At 38.4% G+C, this 23,479-nt stretch overlaps 1 protein-coding gene across 1 annotated transcript in view; it reads right to left on the bottom strand.

Annotated features, from left to right (window-relative positions):
• Positions 1-23,479, bottom strand: part of TRPC1 (transient receptor potential cation channel subfamily C member 1) — a 983,394-nt gene that overhangs the window by 733,698 nt on the left and 226,217 nt on the right. The window lies entirely within an intron of this gene.

Here is a 23,479-nt window from a genome sequence, read left to right as displayed (position 1 = left end):
ATCTTAGTAAGAATCTACGAACCAATAAACTGTGACCACATAGACCAAATACATCACCAAGGAAGCTTTGATTTGTTCAGTTACTTTTTGAATTGACTTACTGAAACAGTAATAGAGAAATGGTGTAGTGTGAAGGGAATTCAATGGTTCCATGCAAAGTAGCAGAATGCATAAAATAGTGGCATTATGTATCTGACTCCAAGGCACAGAAGGAAGGAGCTCTTATTTTACCCAGACAACTGGGTTTCATTTAGGAGCAACAGCACTGGAAAAGCCAGACAGTGAGGTGGACAAGTGAATGGATGTAGCCCACTTGCATCTCCCAGCAGGGTTGCAGGTACTTAGCAGCACATGCAGCCAATGAGAATTCTTGTTGGAGACCACAGAAACTACCACTCATATTTCCTGGGAGGGCAGGGCTACTTGGAGAGAATGTCTTTTGTAGAAGTGAAAAGACAACCTTTGTAATTTGTCCATTGCACAACCTCCCCCAGTACTTTGCTGGGTGTATGCAAAGGGGTTAAAACCAGCAAATAAAAAAAAACTGAACCACCTAAGATTCCTGCCTGAAGGATGGCCTCTTTCGGCTGACTCACACATTAGTGATGGGGAATGAATGTTGCAGATTCAGTATTATGATCTTCAAGTAATAGGGGCAAAAAGGCAATAACTAAATAAAACAAATAAGATAAAATAAAATAAAGGCATTATATTATTTTGAACATAAGTCCAGATTCCTTTAATGAGTGTAGTAGCAAAAGTGATATTCTTAGTTTAATAGCTGCACATTCCTACATACACTCCGCACAGAAAGGACTGGTATCAGAGAGCACAGAACAAAAGAGCTCCGAAAAATAATTATATTTACAGTACGTAATTCTGAAACATAATTTATGAATGTAATTAATCACTGAAAACTCAAAATACTTAAAGTACTATATTCTCATTTCTAACTCCCTGCCTGCAATGCTAAAATGTCTCCTAGTGGAGTTACAGAGCACTGTTTTAACATCAACACTTGGTTAACAGCTAAAATACCCAACTGTATTTTCATAAATTTTCAATGTGTGCACCACTGGCCTGATCTATTTTTAATACGTTATAGTACTAATCATTTCTCTTATAGAAGTCTGAATATTTACTTTTCTACCTTAGTATGTATAACAGCATAACATAAGGAACTGATCTTGGTATGTATGATCTGGGTATGATGATGGGTGGGAGGATGGCAGAATGGTCAAGGTGTTTACCTTTCATTCACAAGGTGCAGGGTTTGATTCTCACACGGGGTAATTGGCTAGGCTTAAAATGTACCTATGTTTAATATCTGCTGAAACATGAATATTAGCAGTGATTCCTATTAACATATCCATTTCTTCATTAAATAGAGTTTCATGCCTCACAAGCATTATTTTACTGCTTCACTTTCAGAATGAATGTGTGACACCCCTGCCCTGGCCAAGTAATCAAGGAGCCTTAGTCCTCACCACTAGCAACCAGTGAGGGACATGCACATTGGGAGGAGGATGAATAGTACACACACAGTAAAGTACAATTTCCCTTAAGAGCACACATAGATCACAGTCAATCTGGGGATGGTTTCTCTTCAGATCCCCAGTAAGACTCCCCACTGGCACAGCTATAAAGTTCAGATCTCAGCCTAGTGGTCAAGCCAAAATCTCCAGTACCCTCTCTGTCCATTCAGTGCTTCATGTCCCTGACCAAGTAGCTGACATGCACACACTTTGAGATTTGATTTATATACAAACACACAGATACTCCTGGGGTAGGCTGGGATAGGTTGACTAGCTATGCCCCATTCTGCCTAGACTATAAGGTAGAAATCACTGCCAACAACTACTTTTCAGCTACTAATAAGGCCATTCCCAAAGGGTGACCAATGCTACTGTGTAATGTTACTATTATCCAAATGGTAAGTGTGACTGAGACGTGAAGGCTATTGGAGTGACTTGTACAGTATCACCAAATACATATGCAAGTACTCTCAAAGCTTATATATCCCTACACAAACCAGTCACAATTAAAAGGTTTAAATATATTTAATAATAAATAATAAAAGCACAAGACAATATTCATTAACTCAACACAGTGACAGCAGAGTTCAAAATCACAGGAAATACTTTAAAACAACATTGCAGGACAGTCTTACATAAATGCAGAAAACATCTAGACTAATCTTACTGTATTCCTATCTATCTCTAAGAGAAATCACTGTACCTATATAATTTACTTACAGACCAAGGCAAATACTGATGAGAAGTGCTGAAGGGTGGAATGTTTACAGGTCCAAAACAAGATACAAATGCCCTGACTTTCTCTCTGAGATAGTTCTTAAATTAATAAAACACATTACTGCTCAATCATCTCAGATTACATAATTCTTGTCACCTCTGCCTAAGTTTGACAGGCTAGCAGGAACTGAAATTTTAACACGTTTCTGTTAAAAATACTTATCGCTCAGAAGCTGACAATTCTCTCCTAGAAGATTGCCTGAAACTGAAAGTCATAAAACAATTACATTGGAAACATGTAATTACCTCCATTTCCAGACAATAGAAAGAAGCCCCTAGCCTAGACATCCTGTCTCTTAGCTGAGATAAACTAACTTTATGACACATCGTAAAACTATTTACTTATCAGCTTATTTTCTTGAGGTTTTGCAAGTTAACTCTGTATGTCCCAATTTCTATATGAAAACATAAATTTGCATTGGCATATTGTTTATAGACATGTCTGCTCTTTTCCAGCAGGGTGCACTGTGGTTACAATCTTGATGCTCAGTACAGAACATATAGTTTTCTTACATTTTTAAGTTAAGCATACAAATCATATTACTATTCACAAATGACATATAATTATTTACAAAATTCTATCTAGCTGGGCTGGCAGTGTAACATTTCTATATAAATTATATTAATATTTTCAAGTGACATATAATTATTTACAAAATTTCAGTTAGCTTGGCTGGCAACATCTCGGTTTATCACAGCATGTATCGCATTTCCTGAAGTTTAAATGAAGTTTTGCTCAGCCAGCTTAATCAATGAATCAGAAAGTTTTCTAATAAAAGTCTAAAGTTTATATCTCTGATATCTCACTAAGTTGAGTATTAAAAATGACGCTGTAATAAGCTTGCTATTTGCATGAATGTATTTTCACTGTGCTTGGAAAGCATTAATAGAGTGCTTTAATAAACTTTTATATTTTAGTTATACAAGGAAAAATGAATATTACTCTCTTCTGCCATCACTTTAATGCCATTAGAAATTAAAAAAATCTATCCTTTTAGAGTACTCTTCCGAGTATTGTACTATCATAACAAATGTAGCTGATGTACTTAAAAATTGCAATTTTCTTATTTTATGTTTTCCTCCTCAGGTTGATTTAAGTGTTAGATTCTTTAAATTCTGAGACTTGTTACCAGTTAAATTGCAGGTTTTATATATTTAGTATGAAGTCAAAACATTTTAATATGATTTAAGTATCTTAATACAAAACCAAGACTTTAAGTTAACAATAGTAATGATAAAATCAGTGTTCATGGTTTAGTAGCTGAGAAACTTCCAGATACCACTTTATAAATTAAATGCATCTCACTACTGGGCAGAGCTCAGAACCATCTGGGACTAGAAACTAATTAGAAAGTGCTTTGCAGTAGAAACTTACTTTTATTTTTTATTAGTTAGGGTAACAACTTAATTTCCAATCTAGTGCAATTTCTTCCTGTTCAGGTTGATGCAAATGCTATTTTTTAAACTGATTTATAGCTGCCATTATTCATATGGCCTAACAAGGATTTCCTGGATTTCTAAAAGAAATAAATCCTTGAAATTTAACAAGTAAGGATGCTTATTGCGTTAGATACTCAAAAGTACTTTGTTAAGTTTAAGTTTGGTACTAAATGTTGCAAATTCAGTACTGTGAACAAAATACAATATATATATATATATATATATATATATATATATATATATATATATATATAAACAATACATCTAATTAAATTCTGCCTTTAATGTGTTGCTTACGTAAGTAACACTGTACAGTAGAGCTGAATATTGCTCATTTAGCAACGTAGCTATGAATGACTTAAACCTTGTTGGCCACAACACCTAAGTAAAGGCACTATATCTTGTACATACTAAGTCAAGTAAATGGTTTGACAGTTTTAAAAGGTAATCCAAGCTTTAGGAGAATGACAGGAATAGTGAAAGCAGTGTACATTCCTTAATATTTATAAACTTCAATATGCACTGTGGAGAGACGATGTAGAAGGGCACAGAACCAGACTGATTTGAAAACCAGTTTACAGAACCACTCATGGATCAGTAGACTGTCTCAGTTCAAGCTGACCAACCTTTGGAAAGGAGAATGGTGTTAGTGGATTTCCAAACAGCTGGAAATGTACCAAAAGAAAATTGCTATAAATGTGGGCCTGCAGGGTAGCTAAAGAAAATGTTACAGACTCTAAGATCTAGGTTAAAAAAACACCTATGCCTTTACTAACACAGTAAGGCAAACCATGCAAAAGTGTATTAGCCTAAATTACACCTTTTGGAGAAAAGAATGTAACACTAAATGCAACAGTGTTTACTTGAGACTTAATCATCCTTATCAACGAAGAAGTAGGGATAGTACAACCTGATACAAAGCAGCTTCTGAATGACTCAATAGCTTTCTTTAGTCCAGTGTAAGTGGGTTCTGTTGTGTTATTATTCATAGAAAGAGTACTTATTCAAACATGTTTTTACACTTTGATAGTGGCCACCCCTTCTTTCAAAAAAAGAGTATTGTAAAAGGCCAATTAATTAGAGCCTCAAGAATCTGCAATACAGACAGTTTATTTCAAGCTGAAGCAGAATATTTAAAAACACTTTTCTTAGAGAAAAATTATCCTATGAACTTGATTAATACACTAACCAATGAAATCTGGATGAAAAGGAAAGAACAATATGCACCACTTCTTGGTAAAGAACCAATGAATAATACAAATTGTAATAAGATTTTAAACAATGAAGAACATAAAAAGCAGGCATTTGCATATACCTTCAATAATAATAGTAAAGAAATTGAGGCCACTATTATTAAATATTGGCCGGTGTTATCTAATAACGCAGAAATCAATAAAATAATTCCAAAATTACCGAATTTTATTAGGAAGAGAAATAGCAATCTTAAAAATCTCTTTGAAGGAGAAACAATCAACAACACAAACAACACAAAATTAATGAGAGGAACTTATAAATGTGAAGCCTGCAAGCAATGTGCTTATATGTTTAATGATACAGGACTATACTTAAAATCCAGAAATATAGGACTATATGCCCTAGGACATTACAATTGTAATACAAAGGGCATAGTATATTTAGGAATATGCCAACGTTGTTCGTGTTTTTACGTAGGAAAAACGGAACGAACTTTGAAAAGAAGAGTATATGAACATTTATATGAAATAAGAAGTAAGAAAGAAACAAATGCATTCTACAAACATTCCTTAGTATGCAAAGAAATGATTTTAAAATTCTTAGTTCTTGAACAAGTGAAAAATGACATTAGAGGGGGTGACTGGGAAACGTCCCTAGAATATAGGGAATTAGTATGGCAAATTAAATTAAACGCATCAAAAATACCAGGGTTAAATGAACATGTAAGCATAAGTAGTGTTTTGAAACAAAGAAGGGCTAAATTATAACTTGTAAACAAGAATTCAAAATACGAATGTTTAATTCTGAAATTTAGCTTAGGTTACTGGAAGAAATGATCTAAAAGCAACCAAATAACAGTTTCAAATAACAAAATGAATTTTAATTTCATACATACAAAAAAGATAAAAATTTTAAAGAGATTTTAAACATGCATTAAACAAGAAATATAGTATTTAATTCATTTTAGGTATAGACCTATTTATAAATTTATTTTATATAACAAAAAATAATTTATTTTTAAGGAAAGAAATATTTATTTAATTAATTTATAGTATTTTAATTATTTATAAAATAGACAGAACAAGAGAATATTTATCTATTAATACAGAAGCCATATTAGTTTAATAATAAACAACAAAAAAGTATTTTAGTTTATAATAGGAAGGTCTAAGTACAAATCCATGAAATGCTAATGTTGCACCAAATAAGTTAAGAAAAATTCAATTGTACATTAAATCGCAGTAACATCATTAATTTAAAAAGAAAGTTTTATTATTTATTAGGTTTGCACAGTACAGCAAAAGAAGTCCGTTTTTAAAGAAAGTCCATTTGCAATTTTAACTTATCTGAATTTATTTTAAAGAAGACCAACAAATACAGAATCATTTAATTTAAATGTGGGAGATTTTATACGAGTTGTATTAACGAATACTAAGTAATTGAAACACACATATAAGTGACCTTATAATACACAGATATAAACACAATGGGTAGGTTACACCCAGGCAATAATAGAATATTTTAAGAAAACGAGGTAGCTTTAAGCACAAACATACATTTTTAAAGGATCTTTAACAATAAAAATTGTTTTAATTAATCAATCAAACAATTAATTAATTAAATGATTGGTATATAAGTAAATGTTTTATGGAGTTAAAGTATCTTGATAAAGCCTGGGAGAGCCCGGGCGAAAGCGCTTGATCTACTAGTTTGTTTTACTTGTTCGTGACTTTTTGAATATACAATAAACTGGTTGAATACAAAGAAGTTGGTTCCAGCTTGTTTTCCAGCTGTGGTCTTCGTGGTTAACCAAGAGGTTGTCCTGCAGTCGTTTTTTTGCTTAACGGGTTCTGTTGTGTGATTCAAGACCAGTTTAACAGCCTTTGAATGTCATGAAATAAAACTACTTCTTTCTAAATGAAAAAACAAATGACCAGGTAGCTCAGGACTTAAAAGGAACACTTAAACGTAAAGTAAAATTAAGGTTAAGTGCTTTCATCTAAAATAGACATCTTCAGAACCATGAATGAAGACAACACCCACAGAACAATTGAATTAAAAGCCTGCTTCATAACACACCCTTAAAAAACTGACCAATCATAACTGAAACAGAATAAAAGCCGACCAGTCCATTTAAAAAGCTAGCAATGTGTAGGTTACATGATTCGGACCTGACAACGTATAAAATATTTAAACCCACATCCAGTAAAAATTAAAAAAAATGCTGAAAATCCAGTTGAAAATGCATTGCTATAACCTAGGTGCTCTATACTTTAGTTCACTATAAATGGAGATAGCCTCATTGATACCAGGATGATTAGTAGTGTAACAATAGGTTCTGTCAGTCCCCTCTAAAAGGAGTAGAGTCTATTTGTTTAAGTACAATAAATTTAAATGTGCTAAATTTGGCACAAGTTGAAATGTGTCTGGCAATTTGCTTATCATCGTCAGCAAGTTACCCCCCAGACCCATATCAATAAAAGAGCATTGATGGCAATGGCCGCATTTTAAAGTCTTGCAGAAGCCACTCAAACAATTCTTCCTAAGTTTTTCCAAGATGCTCTTGATATTGGGCCTATTCTTGAATGCAAAGGTGAGGGGGTTGTTTGAAACAAGCTTTCAAATTTTCATCGACTTGCAGGATGTGTCAATTCCTGCTTAATATTCTCCGAATATCATGAGCATCCTCTGAGTAGTACAACACCATATTACTGAAATAATCAAAGCTGAGCAGGGGAATGACTACTATCAACTCCATTTTTGGGGGGGGGGCAGTGAGTGGCAGATTTAATTGCTGGTATGACAAGGTGGCTTATTTGGCTAGGTGTTGCTCCTGTTCTGTCTTTTATATTGGCAAAACCAGCAATGCATTAAACAAAAGGATTTATCAGCACACCTACAGCATCAACAAAAAGGATAGTAAAAGTGCACTTGCCAGACATGTTTCAATGTGTGCCAACTGTAGCCACTTTAAATGTACTGTGCTTGAGCAAACAAACTACCTTGTTTTACTTTACATTAAAGTGTTCAGTTTGAGTCTCGAGCTTCCTGATTGTTTCTTTTTTATTTTATTTTAAATTAGTACATGCCAGTTACACTGATTTGCTCATTTTGTGGTTGTTCTTTCTAAATGAATTGTGGTTGCTAACAAGAAAAGACTGGCTATTCTTTAAGAACTCTGTGTTTGCAGAATCATGGTTGCTTACTTTCTTTCTACAAAAAGAAAACATCTCTCAGCCTATATCATTACACCCTTCCTATTCCTTTCCATGCTCCTTAAATTGTACATTAAGGATGATCCAAGCTCCCACTCAGTACCTAATCCTGTGAGCTATCATGAGAAAATTATTGTCTTGCAAAGACAGTGTGATGTTCAGGAAGTACTTCAGAGCTGCAGCGCAAATGCTAAAGCAAGAGTGCGCACATCAGGTGCTTGCATGTGGAGTCAGTTTGTGAGAAGACTTAGTGTCAGATAGACAAGATAGTTCCATTACCACAGAAGGGCATTTAGGTGGTCTTGACAAACATCCAGAAGGACAACAGTTAGCTAGGTATTTTAATCATTTATTTATGCTGGGTGAGAAAGTAGTAGCAATGTGACAGTGGTCACCAAATAAAAATGGTAGAATCAAAGTGAGGTCACACTGTCAGGTCTGCATATGATAATCCAGGGTAAGGTTTTATGCCTTACTCTTCAGATGATAGGGCCTTGTAGGCAAGTTAACTAAACATTTTAGGAACTATTTGCTGTGAACCCCACTGAGTTACTGTTTTAGGTAAGGTTTTATCCATGCCAAGCAGGTGTTAAAACCTTATAACATTGTGCACATGGACTTTGCCATTAGTCATACTATATATTCAAGAACAAACTGAATGTATGATCCATCAGAATGATGGAGAATACAAGCAACTATCACTCTAAGATAGTTAAGATGCCCTCCAATTAGTCATTTACAGACATCCTACTTGGGATGATTATCATGAACATTATCTGAGGAATCAGTGAGTGAACAGTCAAATTTGCCTAAAATTAGAAGTAGCCTGCTGACTGACCTTTTCTCAGGAAAGTAACTGAGGAATGGATTATAAATGGTTCCCATTAAAAAGACTGAAGCACAAAATAGCTGAAACATAAAACTGAAAATAAAATCCTGATAGCTACAAAAGACTGGAATACAAAATCCTGAACTGACAGTTATTATATGAGTGATGAATGGGTATATACATTTGCAACCACTGTAACCAATTTATATGTGATGGTGAAGGAAGCTATTGAATCACATTGCTTAATATACTAAGGAAGTTTGTTCCAGAGAAGGGAGAGGTGCTGGGTGATGCATCTCTCTCGCTTTCTATATCTCTTTTTCTCTCCACTGTGTTCTGTGTATCTGCTGATAAGGATTCAGGTCTCAGGTTCTAATCATATTGTGCTGTATGACTTACTGAGATCTAGGAGGCCAAGGACAACCAGATCTCTAATGGTATGGTAAGTGAAGCAGAAATCTGCAAGACACAAATTACAAGGATAGGGATTCCAAGCTCTCCTGGTAACTAAGATTTTTAATACCAGTGAACTTTTTTGGTTAGGAACCTCTGGTATGTAAATGAGGTACATCTCAAAGGGAGCAGTGTACTCTATAGTGGGTCTGATCAATGCTAAATATAGGGGAGCCATAGCATTTTTAGTTGTGCTAGATAAAAGTATTTTCTGACTATAGTTGCCACTTGATCACAGGTGAGGGAACTATCGACCCAAGTTCCTGGATCCATGAATACCTTTTTGTTAGGAAGAGAATGCTATTTATACTGTATTTCATGGGTAATTTCCATTTTCCAAAATAAATAATACTAGACTTTTTAGCATTCATTTGAAGTCAGTTATTAAGCTCATTATCCATATACCAGATATTGACTAGGGCAATCTGTTTCTGAAGGGTGCAAATATCTGAGGGATTTTGACAATTACACCCAGTCTGTAGTCATCTGCAGATATGTTTACCAGAGGTCCTGGTTATCAACTTTGAGATTAGTGGCATAGATAGCAAACAGAAGGGAACCCACTTTTGATACTGGGGGACTAGGCTGGTTACCTTAATTCAAAATAAAGAAGTACCTACCACAAAAACAATGAGGTTTCTGCCTTTCAGCCAGATGGCTATCTACCCACCATGTACAGATAATGATCATGTTTAGGGCAGATAGATTCCTTACAATTCCTCATTAGGTATGGTATTTAATGCATTGGCCAGATCAAGATAAGCTGGTGAAAGTACAGTTTTGTACCTACCATAAATGTAGATGTCCGATAGATATGCAACTGCAGTCATAACATATGGGTTGTCCTGCCTCAGGCAGCCCTCGGTCGGCCGGATTCCAAAGTCTGGGTCCGGCGTCGGCTGGTGTCGCCTCCTCTCCGACGTCAGAATGGCTGGAGTATAAAGGCATCCGCCGACGCCATCTTCTTCAGTGTTTCTTGCCCCAGATGCCAGGTGGCCTCCTAGGAAGGCTAAATTTGGTGAATGGATAAAGAATTCCAGACATGTACAACAGTAATAAACAGATACACCATAGAGATACCCCCAGCTAATAGGAATAGGGGTAGTGGACCCATAAAGAAGGTTGCAGAGGGGTAGGAGGGTGGGAGAATCTGACTGCAGTTGCATATCTATCGGACATCTACATTTATGGTAGGTACAAAACTGTACTATGTCCTTCAAGAATGCAACTGCAGTCATAACATATGGGTTGAATACCAAAGCCAAGCTGGGGGTGGTTGGAACTAAGAAAGTGATGGTGTAGCTAAAATGCCCTGCAGGACTGCCGAAGCAAAGCCTGCTCGGGATCTGGAGTATAAAGGCAGGTTATAGTGTTTGGTAAATGTAGGCACAGAGCTCCATGTAGCAGCCTCTAGAATGTCCTTTGTAGCCACTCCTCTTAGGAAAGCTGTGGATGTGGCTATAGCTCTGGTGGAGTGTGGCCTAATATTGGCTGGCACACCTTTTCCATGAAAGGAATAGCAGAATCTGATGCAGTGTCCAATCCATTTGGAAATTGTTTGTTTGGAGATTGTTTTTCCTTGTACTCCAGCAGCATAGGCTACAAACAGTTGGTCAGACTTTCTGGTGGCCTTAGTTCTGTCCAAGTAGTAGCGTAGTTGCCTGTGTATGTCCAAAGTATGCAGCAGTGCTTCCCCCCTGTTTTGAGGATTGGGGAAGAAAGTAGGCAGGTGAATGGCTTGATTTAGAGACACCCTGGAAATTACTTTTGGCATGAATGAAGGATTGGTTCTTAGAGAGACTCTGTCCTGATGAAAAATGAGAAAAGGAGGCACTGCCATGAGTGCCTGTATCTCCGAGACTCTTCTTGCTGATGTGATTGCCAATAGGAAAACCGTTTTCCATGAGAGAAATTGCATTTCTGAAGTTGCTGCTGGTTCAAAGGGAGGAAGAGTTAATTTTTCCAAGACGAAGTTGAGGTCCCATGCAGGTACTGGCGGTTTCCTGGGAAGTTTGATATTCTTTATCCCCCTTAGGAACTGTCTTAGCAAAGGATTTGAAAACACAGGTGGATCACAATTGTATTTTGCTGAGATTGCTGAGGCATGAATCTTTATGGAAGAATATGGGAGACCAGTATGAAACATTTCTGCCAAGTATTCCAATATCTGAGGTATACTCAATACTGTTGTATCCTGACCCCTGTTAGCATTCCAGATGATGAATCTCTTCCACTTGGCTGAATAGGTTTTTCTGGTGGAAGGTCTGCATGCTTCCAGTAAGATCTCTTGAACTTTTTTGGAAAGAGAGATATCGGAAGGAGTTATGGTAACCTCCAGGCTGTCAGATGCAATGTTTTCAGGTTTTGATGGACTGTCCTGTAATTGTGTTGTGTTAGAAGCAGAGGCCATAGGGGCAGAGGCCATGGTTTGGTCCGAGTTATGCTCAACAGCAATGGGTACCAGTGCTGCCTTGGCCAGTCTGGAGCTATCAAAATGCCTGTTGGTTGTTCTGCTTTGATCTTCAGTATCACCTTGGTCAGCAGTGGTAGAGGAGGGAATGCATAAATTGTTAGGGACTTCCAGCTGAAGGAGAGAGCATCCGTTTTCCAGGCTAGAGGATGGTGGGTCCTTGCACAGAACTTTTCCAGGTGATGATTCATGTGAGAAGCAAAGAGATCTATGTCCGGTCTTCCCCATGTCTTTGTTATTTGTGAGATAAATGTGAGGATGCAGCATCCATTCGTGTGGATCCAAGAAATTTCTGCTCAGCTTGTCTGCCAGTACATTGTCCTTGCCTGGCACAAACTGGGATTGCAAATGTATCTTCCGACTTAGGGATTTTTCCCAGAGAATCATTGTTAGTCTGCAGAGGGGATAAGAATGAGTGCCTCCCTGCTTGTTTATATACCACATAACAGTGGTGTTGTCTGTCCTTATTAGCAAATGTCCTTGTTGAAGTGATTTTTCGAAAGTCTCGATTGCATGTATCACTGCCAACATCTCTTTTGGTTTATGTGCAGATGCCTTTCCCTTGGTGTCCATTGACCTTGAATGCATCTGCCCTCCATGTGCGCCCCCCATCCATGGTCTGAGGCATCTGTTGTAATCATTTGACCTGCTTGAGGTTTGTTGAAAGACATGCCTTTGTTTAACTGACTTGCTTGAGCCCACCACAAAAATTCTCTTTGCAGACATGGAATGAGTGGGATTACGTCCTCTAGGCTTTGGCTGTGTTGGGACCATAAGCTTTTTAAGTACCATTGCAGCTTTCTCATATGAAGTCTTGCCAAAGGTATCAGACGAATGCAAGATGCCATGAATCCCAGGGCCTGCAGGATTTTCCTTGCAGTCAGCTGGGAGAGCTTTGCTAGGCCTTTGAAGTACTCTGGTAACTGCTGTTGTTTTTCCTCTGTGAGATAAGCCATCTGTGTTTGTGTCCAGTTTGGCTCCTAGGAAAATAATCTGTTGGGATGGCAGAAGTCTTGATTTCTGAATGTTGACTGTGTATCCCAAGGCCTGTAGTAATTGAATGACATAGTCCAAGTTTGCTATCAAGGTTTGCTTGTTGTCTGCTTGTATGAGGCAGTCGTCCAGGTAGGGGTATATTTGAATCCCCTGGAGTCTGCAGTGTGCCACTACTGATGCCAGGCATTTCGTGAACACTCTGGGTGCAGTAGATAAGCCAAACGGCAATGCTGAGAATTGATAATGCTCTGTCCCTGCAAGAAATCTGAGGTATCTTCTGCAGCTTTGTCTGATTGGGACATGCAGGTATGCCTCCTTGAGGTCCAGAGTGACCAGCCAAGACCCCTTGCCCAGCATGGGAAGGAGTTGCTGCAACATCAGCATTTTTAACTTTGGCAAAATGAGATAAGTATTTAGAGTAGACAAGTCCAGTATAGGTCTCCATTTGTTTTCCTTTCTTGGAACAAGGAACAGTCTTGAATAAAATCCCTGGCCTTGTTCCTGTGGAGGGACCTTTTCTATTGCTTTTATATTTAACAGCTTTGAAACTTGAATGAGTGCCTCTGCCCTTTGATGAAGTGGCAGGTTTGGCATGCCTTGTCTTATTGGTAAAGTATGGAAGTGGAATCTGTAACCTTTGTCTATTAAATCCAGAATCCAGTTGTCCTTGGTTAAGATATGCCAGTTTTTTGAGAATAAGGATAATTTTCCGCCCAAAGGTGCTTCTCTTTGAGTCTTTGTAGATGGTATGAAAGTCAAGTCATTGTGGTTGTCCTCGTGGTGCAGCTGGACTGCCTGCGCCACTTCTTTGATTTGGTGGTTGCCATTGGCGGCCCCTGTAGGAGCCTCGGTATTGCCCTCTACCTCGGGCACGCCTGTTTTTTCCCCTTTGAAACTTGTCAGTGTCTGGAAAGGACCAATTCCTTGAAGGCCAATTCCTACTGAATCTGGGTGGCTGAACCTGGAGGAAATCTTTGACTGCCTGTACTGATTTAGCTTTTTCCTCAATGGACTTCAACACATCTTGCGCATTAGCACCAAAAAGCTTCTGTTTTTCCAGAGGTGCATCAAGTAACTTTAATTTAACATGGTCTGGCAGTGGCTGTTCTTTTAACCAAGCATGTCTACGTATAACAGCCCCAGTCATAGCTGCCCTACATAAAGCCTCCAATGCATCATAACCACACTGAAGAAAATGATTGCTAACCTGCTGAGTGTTATGTACTAGATCCTGCAATGCCTTTCTATCAATAGGCTCAGGAGAGACTAGCTTTTTCTGTAAATCATCCAGTAAAAAATCCTGGTACTGAAACATATGAAAAAGGCAGTTAAGTGACCTCATGGCCAGGGTGGTAGAGGTATAAACTTTTTTACCCCATCTCTCCAGGGACCTAGCTTCCCTATCCGCTGGCAGTGGATTCTTGGCTGTGGAAGTAGCCACTCCTTTGGGGCCCTGTGAAATAGTTTCTAGATCCACAGAATGGGCCTTAAAGAGATGTTTGTGGGTGTCAGGGACCCTATAATATCTGTCTGGCTTGACAGGAGCAGGAGGGAGAGAATCAGGGTTAGCACTGGAGTCGGAGAAAACATCATCCAGGACATCCATAACTGGAGGGATAGCTAAAGGTCTGTGCTGGGGTAGCTTGAGGAAGGTACGTAGCCTTTTCCTGGAATCAGAGAATTCCTGACCCTGCCATTTAAAATGCTCCCTCATAGAGTGTAGGACTTCACCGAATGAAAAATCCTCTGGAGGAGAGGCAGAGGGAATTGATTCCTCAGCATCAGAGTCCTCATAGGCCTGGAAGGATTCTTCTTTGGTATCTGAATGCTCAGAATCCCCAGAGGCTTCATCTGAAGAGAGGTTGTCGGCCTGCTCAGTTCTGGGCCTTTTCTCTGCAGGCGGCTGAGAACCTCTGTCTGGATGAGGCTGAGACCCCCTGATAAGAGAAATAAGATCTGCAGCAAGAGACATGATCTGTTTATCAGAAGAAGGGGCCTGGGCAGTAGGTTTAGGATGGGCCTTGGCCTGGCTGGCGGCCTTAGCACGTGCAAAGGCCTTGATGGACATGGATACAGGAGGCCTAGCTGCCCCACGTGCAGGAGTAACCTTGTCCACAGGAATGGTGTCGGGTAGATCCAGAACTTCGGTTTCTGGAGGAAAGTCAACAACCGGCACCGGTGTAGACTCTGAGACCGAAGGACGAGTTAACGCTGTGTCGTCAGCCTGGAGCAGTTGAATTACCACTTCCGAAGGGACCGAAGCACTCGCGGAGGGTTTAGGAGAAGTATCGGTGGAGGACGCGGGCCGAGGATGTCGGTCCTGGTCCTTTCGTTTTTTGGTAGATTGAGTAGTCTGTTGTTCTGACGGCATGATATAAGCGAAAGATTTGCCGAAAAAGTCTTCGGCAAATTCTGCCCGGTGCCTGAGAGTGCGCTTATTAAAGCAAGCACAGGCCGAGACGTCATGGTCTGGGCCCAGGCAAGGTAGGCAATAAGAATGGAAGTCCTTATGAGGTATTTGTTTACCACAAGACAAACAATTATTAACTTTCTCAATTTGTTCTGACATCGGCTGAGGCAAGAAAAAAAGTTCCCCAATGGGGTACTTAGCTTTTAGATGGCTTCGGTACTGAAAACACAGGAGCTGACCGACCGGCACTTGCGAACTGCTTCTGCTTCGGGCACCGCATGGCAAGAAAGACTGAAGAAGATGGCGTCGGTCGATGCCTTTATACTCCAGCCGTTCTGACGTCGGAGAGGAGGCGACACCAGCCGACGCCGGACCCAGACTTTGGAATCCGGCCGACAGAGGGCTGCCTGAGGCAGGACAACCCATATGTTATGACTGCAGTTGCATTCTTGAAGGACATCAGCATGACCACTCTCAACACCTTGCATTACTCTCACAAAGAAGTTAACTAGATTTAACAGACATGATCTTCCCGTGACCAAGGCACATTGTTGAGTTAACCCAAATGCAATTCATTTAGATCCATGATATCATAATTAATGAGATTGACTATAATACACTTCATAGCTTTACAGGTCAGACTCATAAGACTGCTTGGTATATAACTTCCAGGATCTGTGGTAGGGCCACCATGAGGAAGGGGCATCACCACAGCAGTGCATCGGGATTCAAAATCACAGCCTGTTGCTAAGCAGATAAATAACTTAAGGAGAGTTTCAGGAAGAGCATGGTTGACACTGTTCATTAAGTACCAAAGTATGTTGTCTGGACCCATGAAAGAAGTATTTCTGGTTTTTGATAACACCTTAAGAACATTTTCATTACTGATGCTATGGAGTGTAAGGAAAAATGGGATGATTGATGTTTGACTAGGAGTTTTCGGGGTGAAGTTTACAGTGAAGTTCTTTACTAATATATTTGAGATGTCATTGGGGTCAGAGAGGTGGGCTTCATTAAAGAAAAGCTCAGAGTAATGCTGAGTGGGTTTTTTCTTAGTTTTCTAACATAGCTAAAGACATCTTTGTAGTTATCCTTAGCTTCAGAAGCTAATCTCTGCTCAAGGGTTGCTGTTTTGGTCCTTAGAGTGCTTTTCTTTTTCTTGGTGATATTTTTCTGCTATCCTCATTCTGATGAGTTCTAGCCTTAGTGCTCAGTTAAAGGGGTGTTTTCTCTTGTTATAAGAGTATTAATTAAAAGTTAAAACAGCCAACATATTGGCTAAGTAAGTGCACTACAGGAGATGTAACCCGCATTTTCTACATACTCCAGTGTGAATATTGAGAGGGTTAGTATGCTAGGACCATTGCATTCTCTATAGCCTTTGAAGAATCTACAAGTGAAAACTAACAAATGGTAATATGTACATGGTGCTACCTTCTGCCTGAGGACTTGAAAGCACATCATGGCTGAGGATTTGGAACTGTCAATAGAGTTCAGACTGACTGGAGGATATTTTGTATCAATTACAAGATTAAATAGGCCTAGCAAGTTTGTCTATATATATGGAACAGCCTGTGAAGGTCAGCAGCTATCTGGGACTGAGTTTCGACTTTTCTTGGTTTAGTGAGACCTTAAAGAATAAAATAAAGTTGGGCAAAAGTCCATTCACAGGATTGAGCAGTCACTGAAAAGGAAGAGAAAAGCTACTCATCTAAAATGGGAACACTGTGGTCCTCTGCTGCATTATGAAGACTGCGATAATGAGCATAATCTTCAACAATACCCAGACTTCTCATCTGTCCCAATTTTGGAGAAACATTTCTATTTTCAAACATGGTTTAAGATGCCCCTATCTTTAGAGATATGTCCTTTTTCAGGCATGAATTGCCCGTTTACATTGTTTTCTTTATTTCCCCCCATCATGTGATTTTTAAAGCTTTCTCCTACACAGAAAACTATACTACATGACCAACTTACTAGTGGCAAAAATAATTTAAAAAAGAAGCCACACATCTTACAACTCCCTCTTCCTGAAACAAAAATGTACAACCTTGTGTGGTAGGATTTTGTGATACAGTCCATTCAAGTCTACATATTTTATACTGTCGCTTTGATAATATGCTTATATTTTTCCATCATTTTGTCACTATTTTTTTTAAGTTTTTGAGTAGTTTTCCACATTCCTACTGGAACTGGGAAGAGTTGTGTGCTGTTTGGTATTCACATTTTATGCTAATTAGATGTCTACATTTTTAGCGTGAATGTTCCTGTTTTTAGATGGTCTTTGTTCTTATTTTCAAAGTCTGCAGGTTGAGAAGTATGTTAACAACTCAAGGGCCGCAGTGATCCTGTATGGAAATGTTTGACAGTGACTGGTCATCAAGGCAAAAGTGTAGAGATCCTTTGGATTTTATAGCTTTTCTGATGTGGATGTCCTTCAAACCTATGCAGCATATCCAGTTACCCCTAGACAATGTAAAAAATCTGTACTTCCACTTCAAATTCAGAATCAACAGATATCAGTCTTGAAATTCTAACCATATGCCCTTTAACAAGGCTCCTCTTTTGATAAAAAAGGATGGCAGTTTGAAAGTGTAAATACCTACTGTAGTAAATCACGATAAAATGTCAAAATGTAGAAGAAGTGAACAATGTAAATACATATTAGATTCTAACAGTAACTATCCTAGAATAATCCCTTGTGAAGGACAGTTTGATTGTAATACCAGAGGTTTAGTCTGTATTGCCAGATCTACTGCCTGTGAGCATACCACTCAACCGTACAGATTTTCACAGAATCTCCAGATTTTTGCCTTATATTCTGGTCTCCTCTTAAAGGTTGTGGTTTTCTAGCAAATCACTGAGTACTGAAGTAACTATATAATGACATACATTTGAGATTCAGACTTCATATCATTCAGAAAAAGCATGCTAACACAAATCCTGTTATCCTGCAATTTTCTGTTTATAAGAGCAATATTTAAAATCTGTCCCTATTTTTGGGCCTTTGATCCCCATTGTATTAGGCTTTGTCCAGATTTCTTACACTAAGAGATTGAGAGGTATACCTGTGAGGCATATTATGTATTATCTAAAGAAAGGCAACTAAAGACATGCATTTATGACCGTATTTATGACATTACCCACAAGGGCAAAAATAATGTTTTATAAAAGCATACTTGTGGTTACCCCAACTTTAAAATTTTTTATTTTACTTTTCATATTTGAAAAAACAAGTATAAATGAAAGGAGAGGTTGTTGGAAGAATGCTTTTGAATGCTCTGAACTTAAATGGTAGCTAAGATTCCATTATTTTTAGAATTCCAGGTTTAAATGATTATTTTGCTGTTTTTCTTATTTAAAAAAAAACAATAATAATACTGAATTGCTATAATTTTACTCTTTAACAAGCTATTACATTCCTGAATGTGCTACTCATCTGATCAAGTACATCATGTGATTCATTGTTTGCTAAATGTGATTGTTGCTCACTGTTTAGTTTTGATAATGCTTGAAAATAAGTAGATGAAAGTATTTAAATTTTATTAAATATTTTGAACATAGGCATCTCCATTGTGGTTTGTTGGTTCTTAGTGAAGGAGGAATCTAGTACATCTTCATCTTCTAAGTCCCCTGTGGGGGTACTCTGTTCAGACTCTGAGTATCTTGCCTTACTCAGTCATTTAACTGACTTTCTGAAATCCCACACCTGATGACTCTGCAGGTTGCCTCCTAGTATGAAGCATTTCAGTTTGGAATGACTGAAAGGTAAACAGATGAAACTATACAGGGGGAGTTACTGCAGATAATGGAGGCTCTGTCAATAGAACAGACTGGTGCCAAAATGGTAATGTTATCCTGGGCATGAGCAGCATTGTCTCGACTGTACAGCCCATAAGTACACATCTAGGGGATCCAGCATGATGTTGCTAAAAGAAGAGTCAGGATAACTGAAGCAAATATAACAGGCATCTGTTAGGTGTAACTTATTAGAAAGATTAGGAATAGACAAACGTCATTTGGATTGACATCAGTGGCATCACCACTGCTGGGTCTACTGACACTGGTGGGGACAGGAATAGGTTGCTAGAGTGAGAGTTAGTACACTAACTTCTATTGGATTACTGCTGGGGACCCTGATGTAAATGAGACTGACAAATGTCTATATAACATCAGTACTGGTGATCGTCTGTAAGTATTCAAGTCTGATGTTGGCTGGACTGAGATCTGTAATGCTGCAAAAGACACTAATGCCATTCTCACTAGCACAATTAAAGAAGTCCCTGCAAATACAAGACAGTACTGTAAAACCCCTAGCACCTTGAAACTGGGGGGTGGGGGTGTCTAAGATTCTGATGTCTGGAGGATGTCTTACTTTTAAGTCTCTTGATTAATGTCACCATCTTATAGAAATCTGTCTGCAGCAACAATGAGGATCTATGGACTGGAAGAGGGTTGAAGAAAAGGTAGGTTCTGCTTCCACTGACAATATCATCCATAGGAGTTTCCTGTTGTGGATTCAACTATAATTAGAGTAGGTGTTTTCACCTTGCCGAACATCCTTTGCAACAAGGGCTACACAATCACCTTATCGTTGTCTCTTTTTTTCTATTTTTATCATTATCTAGTTTTTGGCATGTCGACAGGCCTATTATCACACTGTTTCAGTAAACATGTGAAAGGATAAAATCTTCTTTCTTAAAGCCACCAAGCTTTGACATACAGTTAATATACTATTTTGGTGACACGCCTAAATAGTATATTAACTGTATGTCAAAGCCACCAAGCTTTGACATACAGTTAATATACTATTTTGGTGACACGTCTAAATAGTATATTAACTGTATGTCAAAGCCACCAAGCTTTGACATACAGTTAATATACTATTTAGGTGTGTCACCAAGTTGGGAGGTGGAAGGCAAAGCTGACTCTCCAGATACATGGTTCCACTTGGTAGATGGGAGGGCCACAGCCCACAAAAATTCCTAAGCAGCAAAGAAATCGGGTGTGCTTGTTGACAGAAAAGATATGTTAGTCACAGGCACATTTAGTAGAAATGACAGACATGCTTAAATGAAGCAAAGTCTTGGCTCAAATCAGGTAAACGAGATCTAAAGCTAGAAAAACAGTAAAAAAAACCTCCAAAATGCCAAAAGATATATACAAAATACCAAAACATTAAATAATAAAATGATTACAAATATTCCACTCACTTTGCAGAAAAATCTGAAAATGCATGCTGGGATCATATATTTCCTGATGAAGCTTTAGTGGTGGAAAAGAACTGGAGAGAGGTGAAAAGGAGTAGTGCCTTGTGAGAATGAAGAGCTGGCAGCTTAGAAACATTTACCTAGTAATCTTGAGGGAATGAAGAGCTGGCAGCTTAGAAACATTTATCTAGTAATCTAATTGAAACCAGGAGCATCGGTCCTGCTGTATGTTACATCACATGGACTTCATTACCAGATCTACAGTTATGGTCCTGAATGGATCACAGCATAACCAAGAGTTGTTCAGGGCCTGTGTATTATACTGTGGCCACTAGTCATGATTAAGCTATGAGAAGGCATGTTGATAAAATAACAGAAAGATTCACAGATGCAGTGAAACTATAAGAACCTTTTAAAAGGGGACGGGATTCCTTGAGCGGTACAGTGATTCCCACAAGTTTGCTACCAAAGACATTTGATAAACCTGTGAAAGGTGCAGTTGAGAATCCTATATCTGTATCTGTAGTGACTAAAAGCATGCTTTCTAAATAATCTTCAGATTGGCATGTTGTTACCTTCTGCTAGATATACTATCCATGAAAGATATACCCTTAACTTATCTTATGCAATACACCATGTTAAATACTGGAGCAAGAGCATGCCTGGGTTTCATGCAAAGCCTACAACTATACCCAGGCATTCTTAGTTAGAAAATGACATTGACACACCTGAAAATGTAAACTGATATTGGATTTCTTATAAATACTGCACAATGGAAAATTCACAAAGCTGCAAAAGTATAGAAAGTATGCTAATGAGAAGTCTGTGTGTTGGGGAATGGGGTTATACTCAGTGATTACATCTGTGCTAGGCAACCACCTAGAACTTCAACACAGGACTCAAAAAGCATTCCAGGACATAGAGCCTTATCTGTCAGACCACCAACTCATCCTAAACCCGAATAAGACAAAGTTAAAGTACTTCACAAGCAGACCTACCAAGCCTCACTCTCCTTCACTCTATATTAAATCCGCAAATGGTACTAATACTGAGCCTACAAACCACACCAAACTCCTAGGTGTAACTATAGATGACAGGCTGAAATATACATACTTCCCAAACAATCAAAAAAGTCTATGCCAAACTCAGTTCTCTCTACAGGGATAGACCTTTCCTAGCATACCAAGTCAGACTAGCCGCAGCTAAATCCCAACTTCTATCTACCCTTCTCTGCTGCTCTCACATTTTTACAAACTTGTGCCAGGCAGACCTAAACAACCTAGATTCCTGCTATAATAAAACAGCAAACTTTGCCTGCAGCCAGCCCCATAAAACTCATCATTGTACTGTTCTCCAACAACTACACTAGCTAGAACTCCCCAACCTGATAACATTAAACCAACTTATCTTCACCCAGAAAATCATTCACAACACCAGAAACTGCCCTGCACTTTCCTCCCTGGTCCAAACTCATGTCAATACCAGGTCTCTTAGGTCTTCAGACAGACTACAGCTAAATATAACCCAGTCAAACGACTACCATGGTGACTCCCTCTTTTCAAACAAAGTTGCCAAGGCCTGGAATGCTCTTCCCAAACATATACAAGTATACCCTAACTATTCTACCATTAAAACACAAATAAAAAAATATCTCAAAACCACCTGGATCTGCCCCTGTACTTCTCCCAGTTAATCTCCTACCTCCTACTACCTCCCCATCTCTACACAGCTCTTTTTTTCCTTTTGACTCCTAAATGAGTTTTTTTTTCTTTAAACTTTGGGCACAAGCGCAGGTAGACTTTGCCAAGTACTGAAATGATCAATAATCTCTGTAATTAGAAATGTGAATGTCACTTGAATTTTGTTTTCATGGCCTAACCTTTCAAGTGCACATCACTACATTATGTGCGTTACATTTCTTAGCCTACCACTGTTGCCATTGTTGACTTCATACTAAAATTGTTTACAAATGCTTTTAAACTTACTGCTTGCACAGTATTATTATGATTACTTACTGGAGGTTTGTATTATTAATTTTTATGCACGGTATTATTATGATTACTTACTGGAGGTTTGTATTATTAATTTTTATCGTTAGTTTGTGGAGCTTTTCTCCCCAGGTCTCCACTGAAAATGGGCTGTTGGACACTACCTGGTTAACAAATGTCAATAAATAAATAATAATAATAAGTTGCCTCTAGTTGATACATGTTTCAGAATATCTACATTTGGTAGAAATCTAGCTGACTGAGAGAAGAGTTTTTGAAGCAAACTCCCTGAAGTGATGCTTACTGAATGATTTCTGTAGATATGTCAAATGCAATTGTTTGGGAGAGTGTTTCACCCATACTGAATGGTTTCTCCTTTCCCTGATATAACCACAGTGTGTGTATAAGTCAGGGATGTGAACAACAAATTACTTTATGTGGGGAAGGAGGAGGAGGTGCAAGGAGCTTGCCCCTTACAACAAAACATTGTATTTGCTTTTGCCCACATTTTCTGTGTATGTGTATTTGGGTAGTTTCCATCCAGTAGTTTATTTGAGGGCAAGTTCTCCTTTGAGACTTAACTTTGTGATCTTTGTACTTCAGAGTTCTGTGAACACTGCAGTTGTTCAAGACAGCTCTGGGCCATTCCCCATTCACTGCTAACTCTGCTATGATTTGTCACTAGTTGTCTATCACTGAGCAGCCATATCTACTGCTGTTCTGTTTGACTTAGATAATTGAAGGTGTCTGGACTTTTATTTCAGGTTATAATAGTTAAAGGCGTGTAAATATCACCAACACGACTTCTCATTTCCTAGCTATAGGCACAAACACCATAAACTGACAAAAATACTGATTTAAAACAGCATGGGACAGTCATCTGACACACCCCATGACATCAGGGAAGTGGGAAATCCTTGAGAAGAAAAGGCAGTAATGGAGCTTTAGCAATGCTTAGGTTG

This window comes from Protopterus annectens, chromosome 5.part0, assembly GCF_019279795.1.
Source record: "Protopterus annectens isolate FY-2018-M chromosome 5.part0, PAN1.0, whole genome shotgun sequence".
In the NCBI taxonomy this organism is placed as follows: Eukaryota; Metazoa; Chordata; order Ceratodontiformes; family Protopteridae; genus Protopterus; species Protopterus annectens.
Note: the sequence above shows the minus strand (reverse complement) of the source record. Positions and strands in the feature narration are given on the sequence as shown.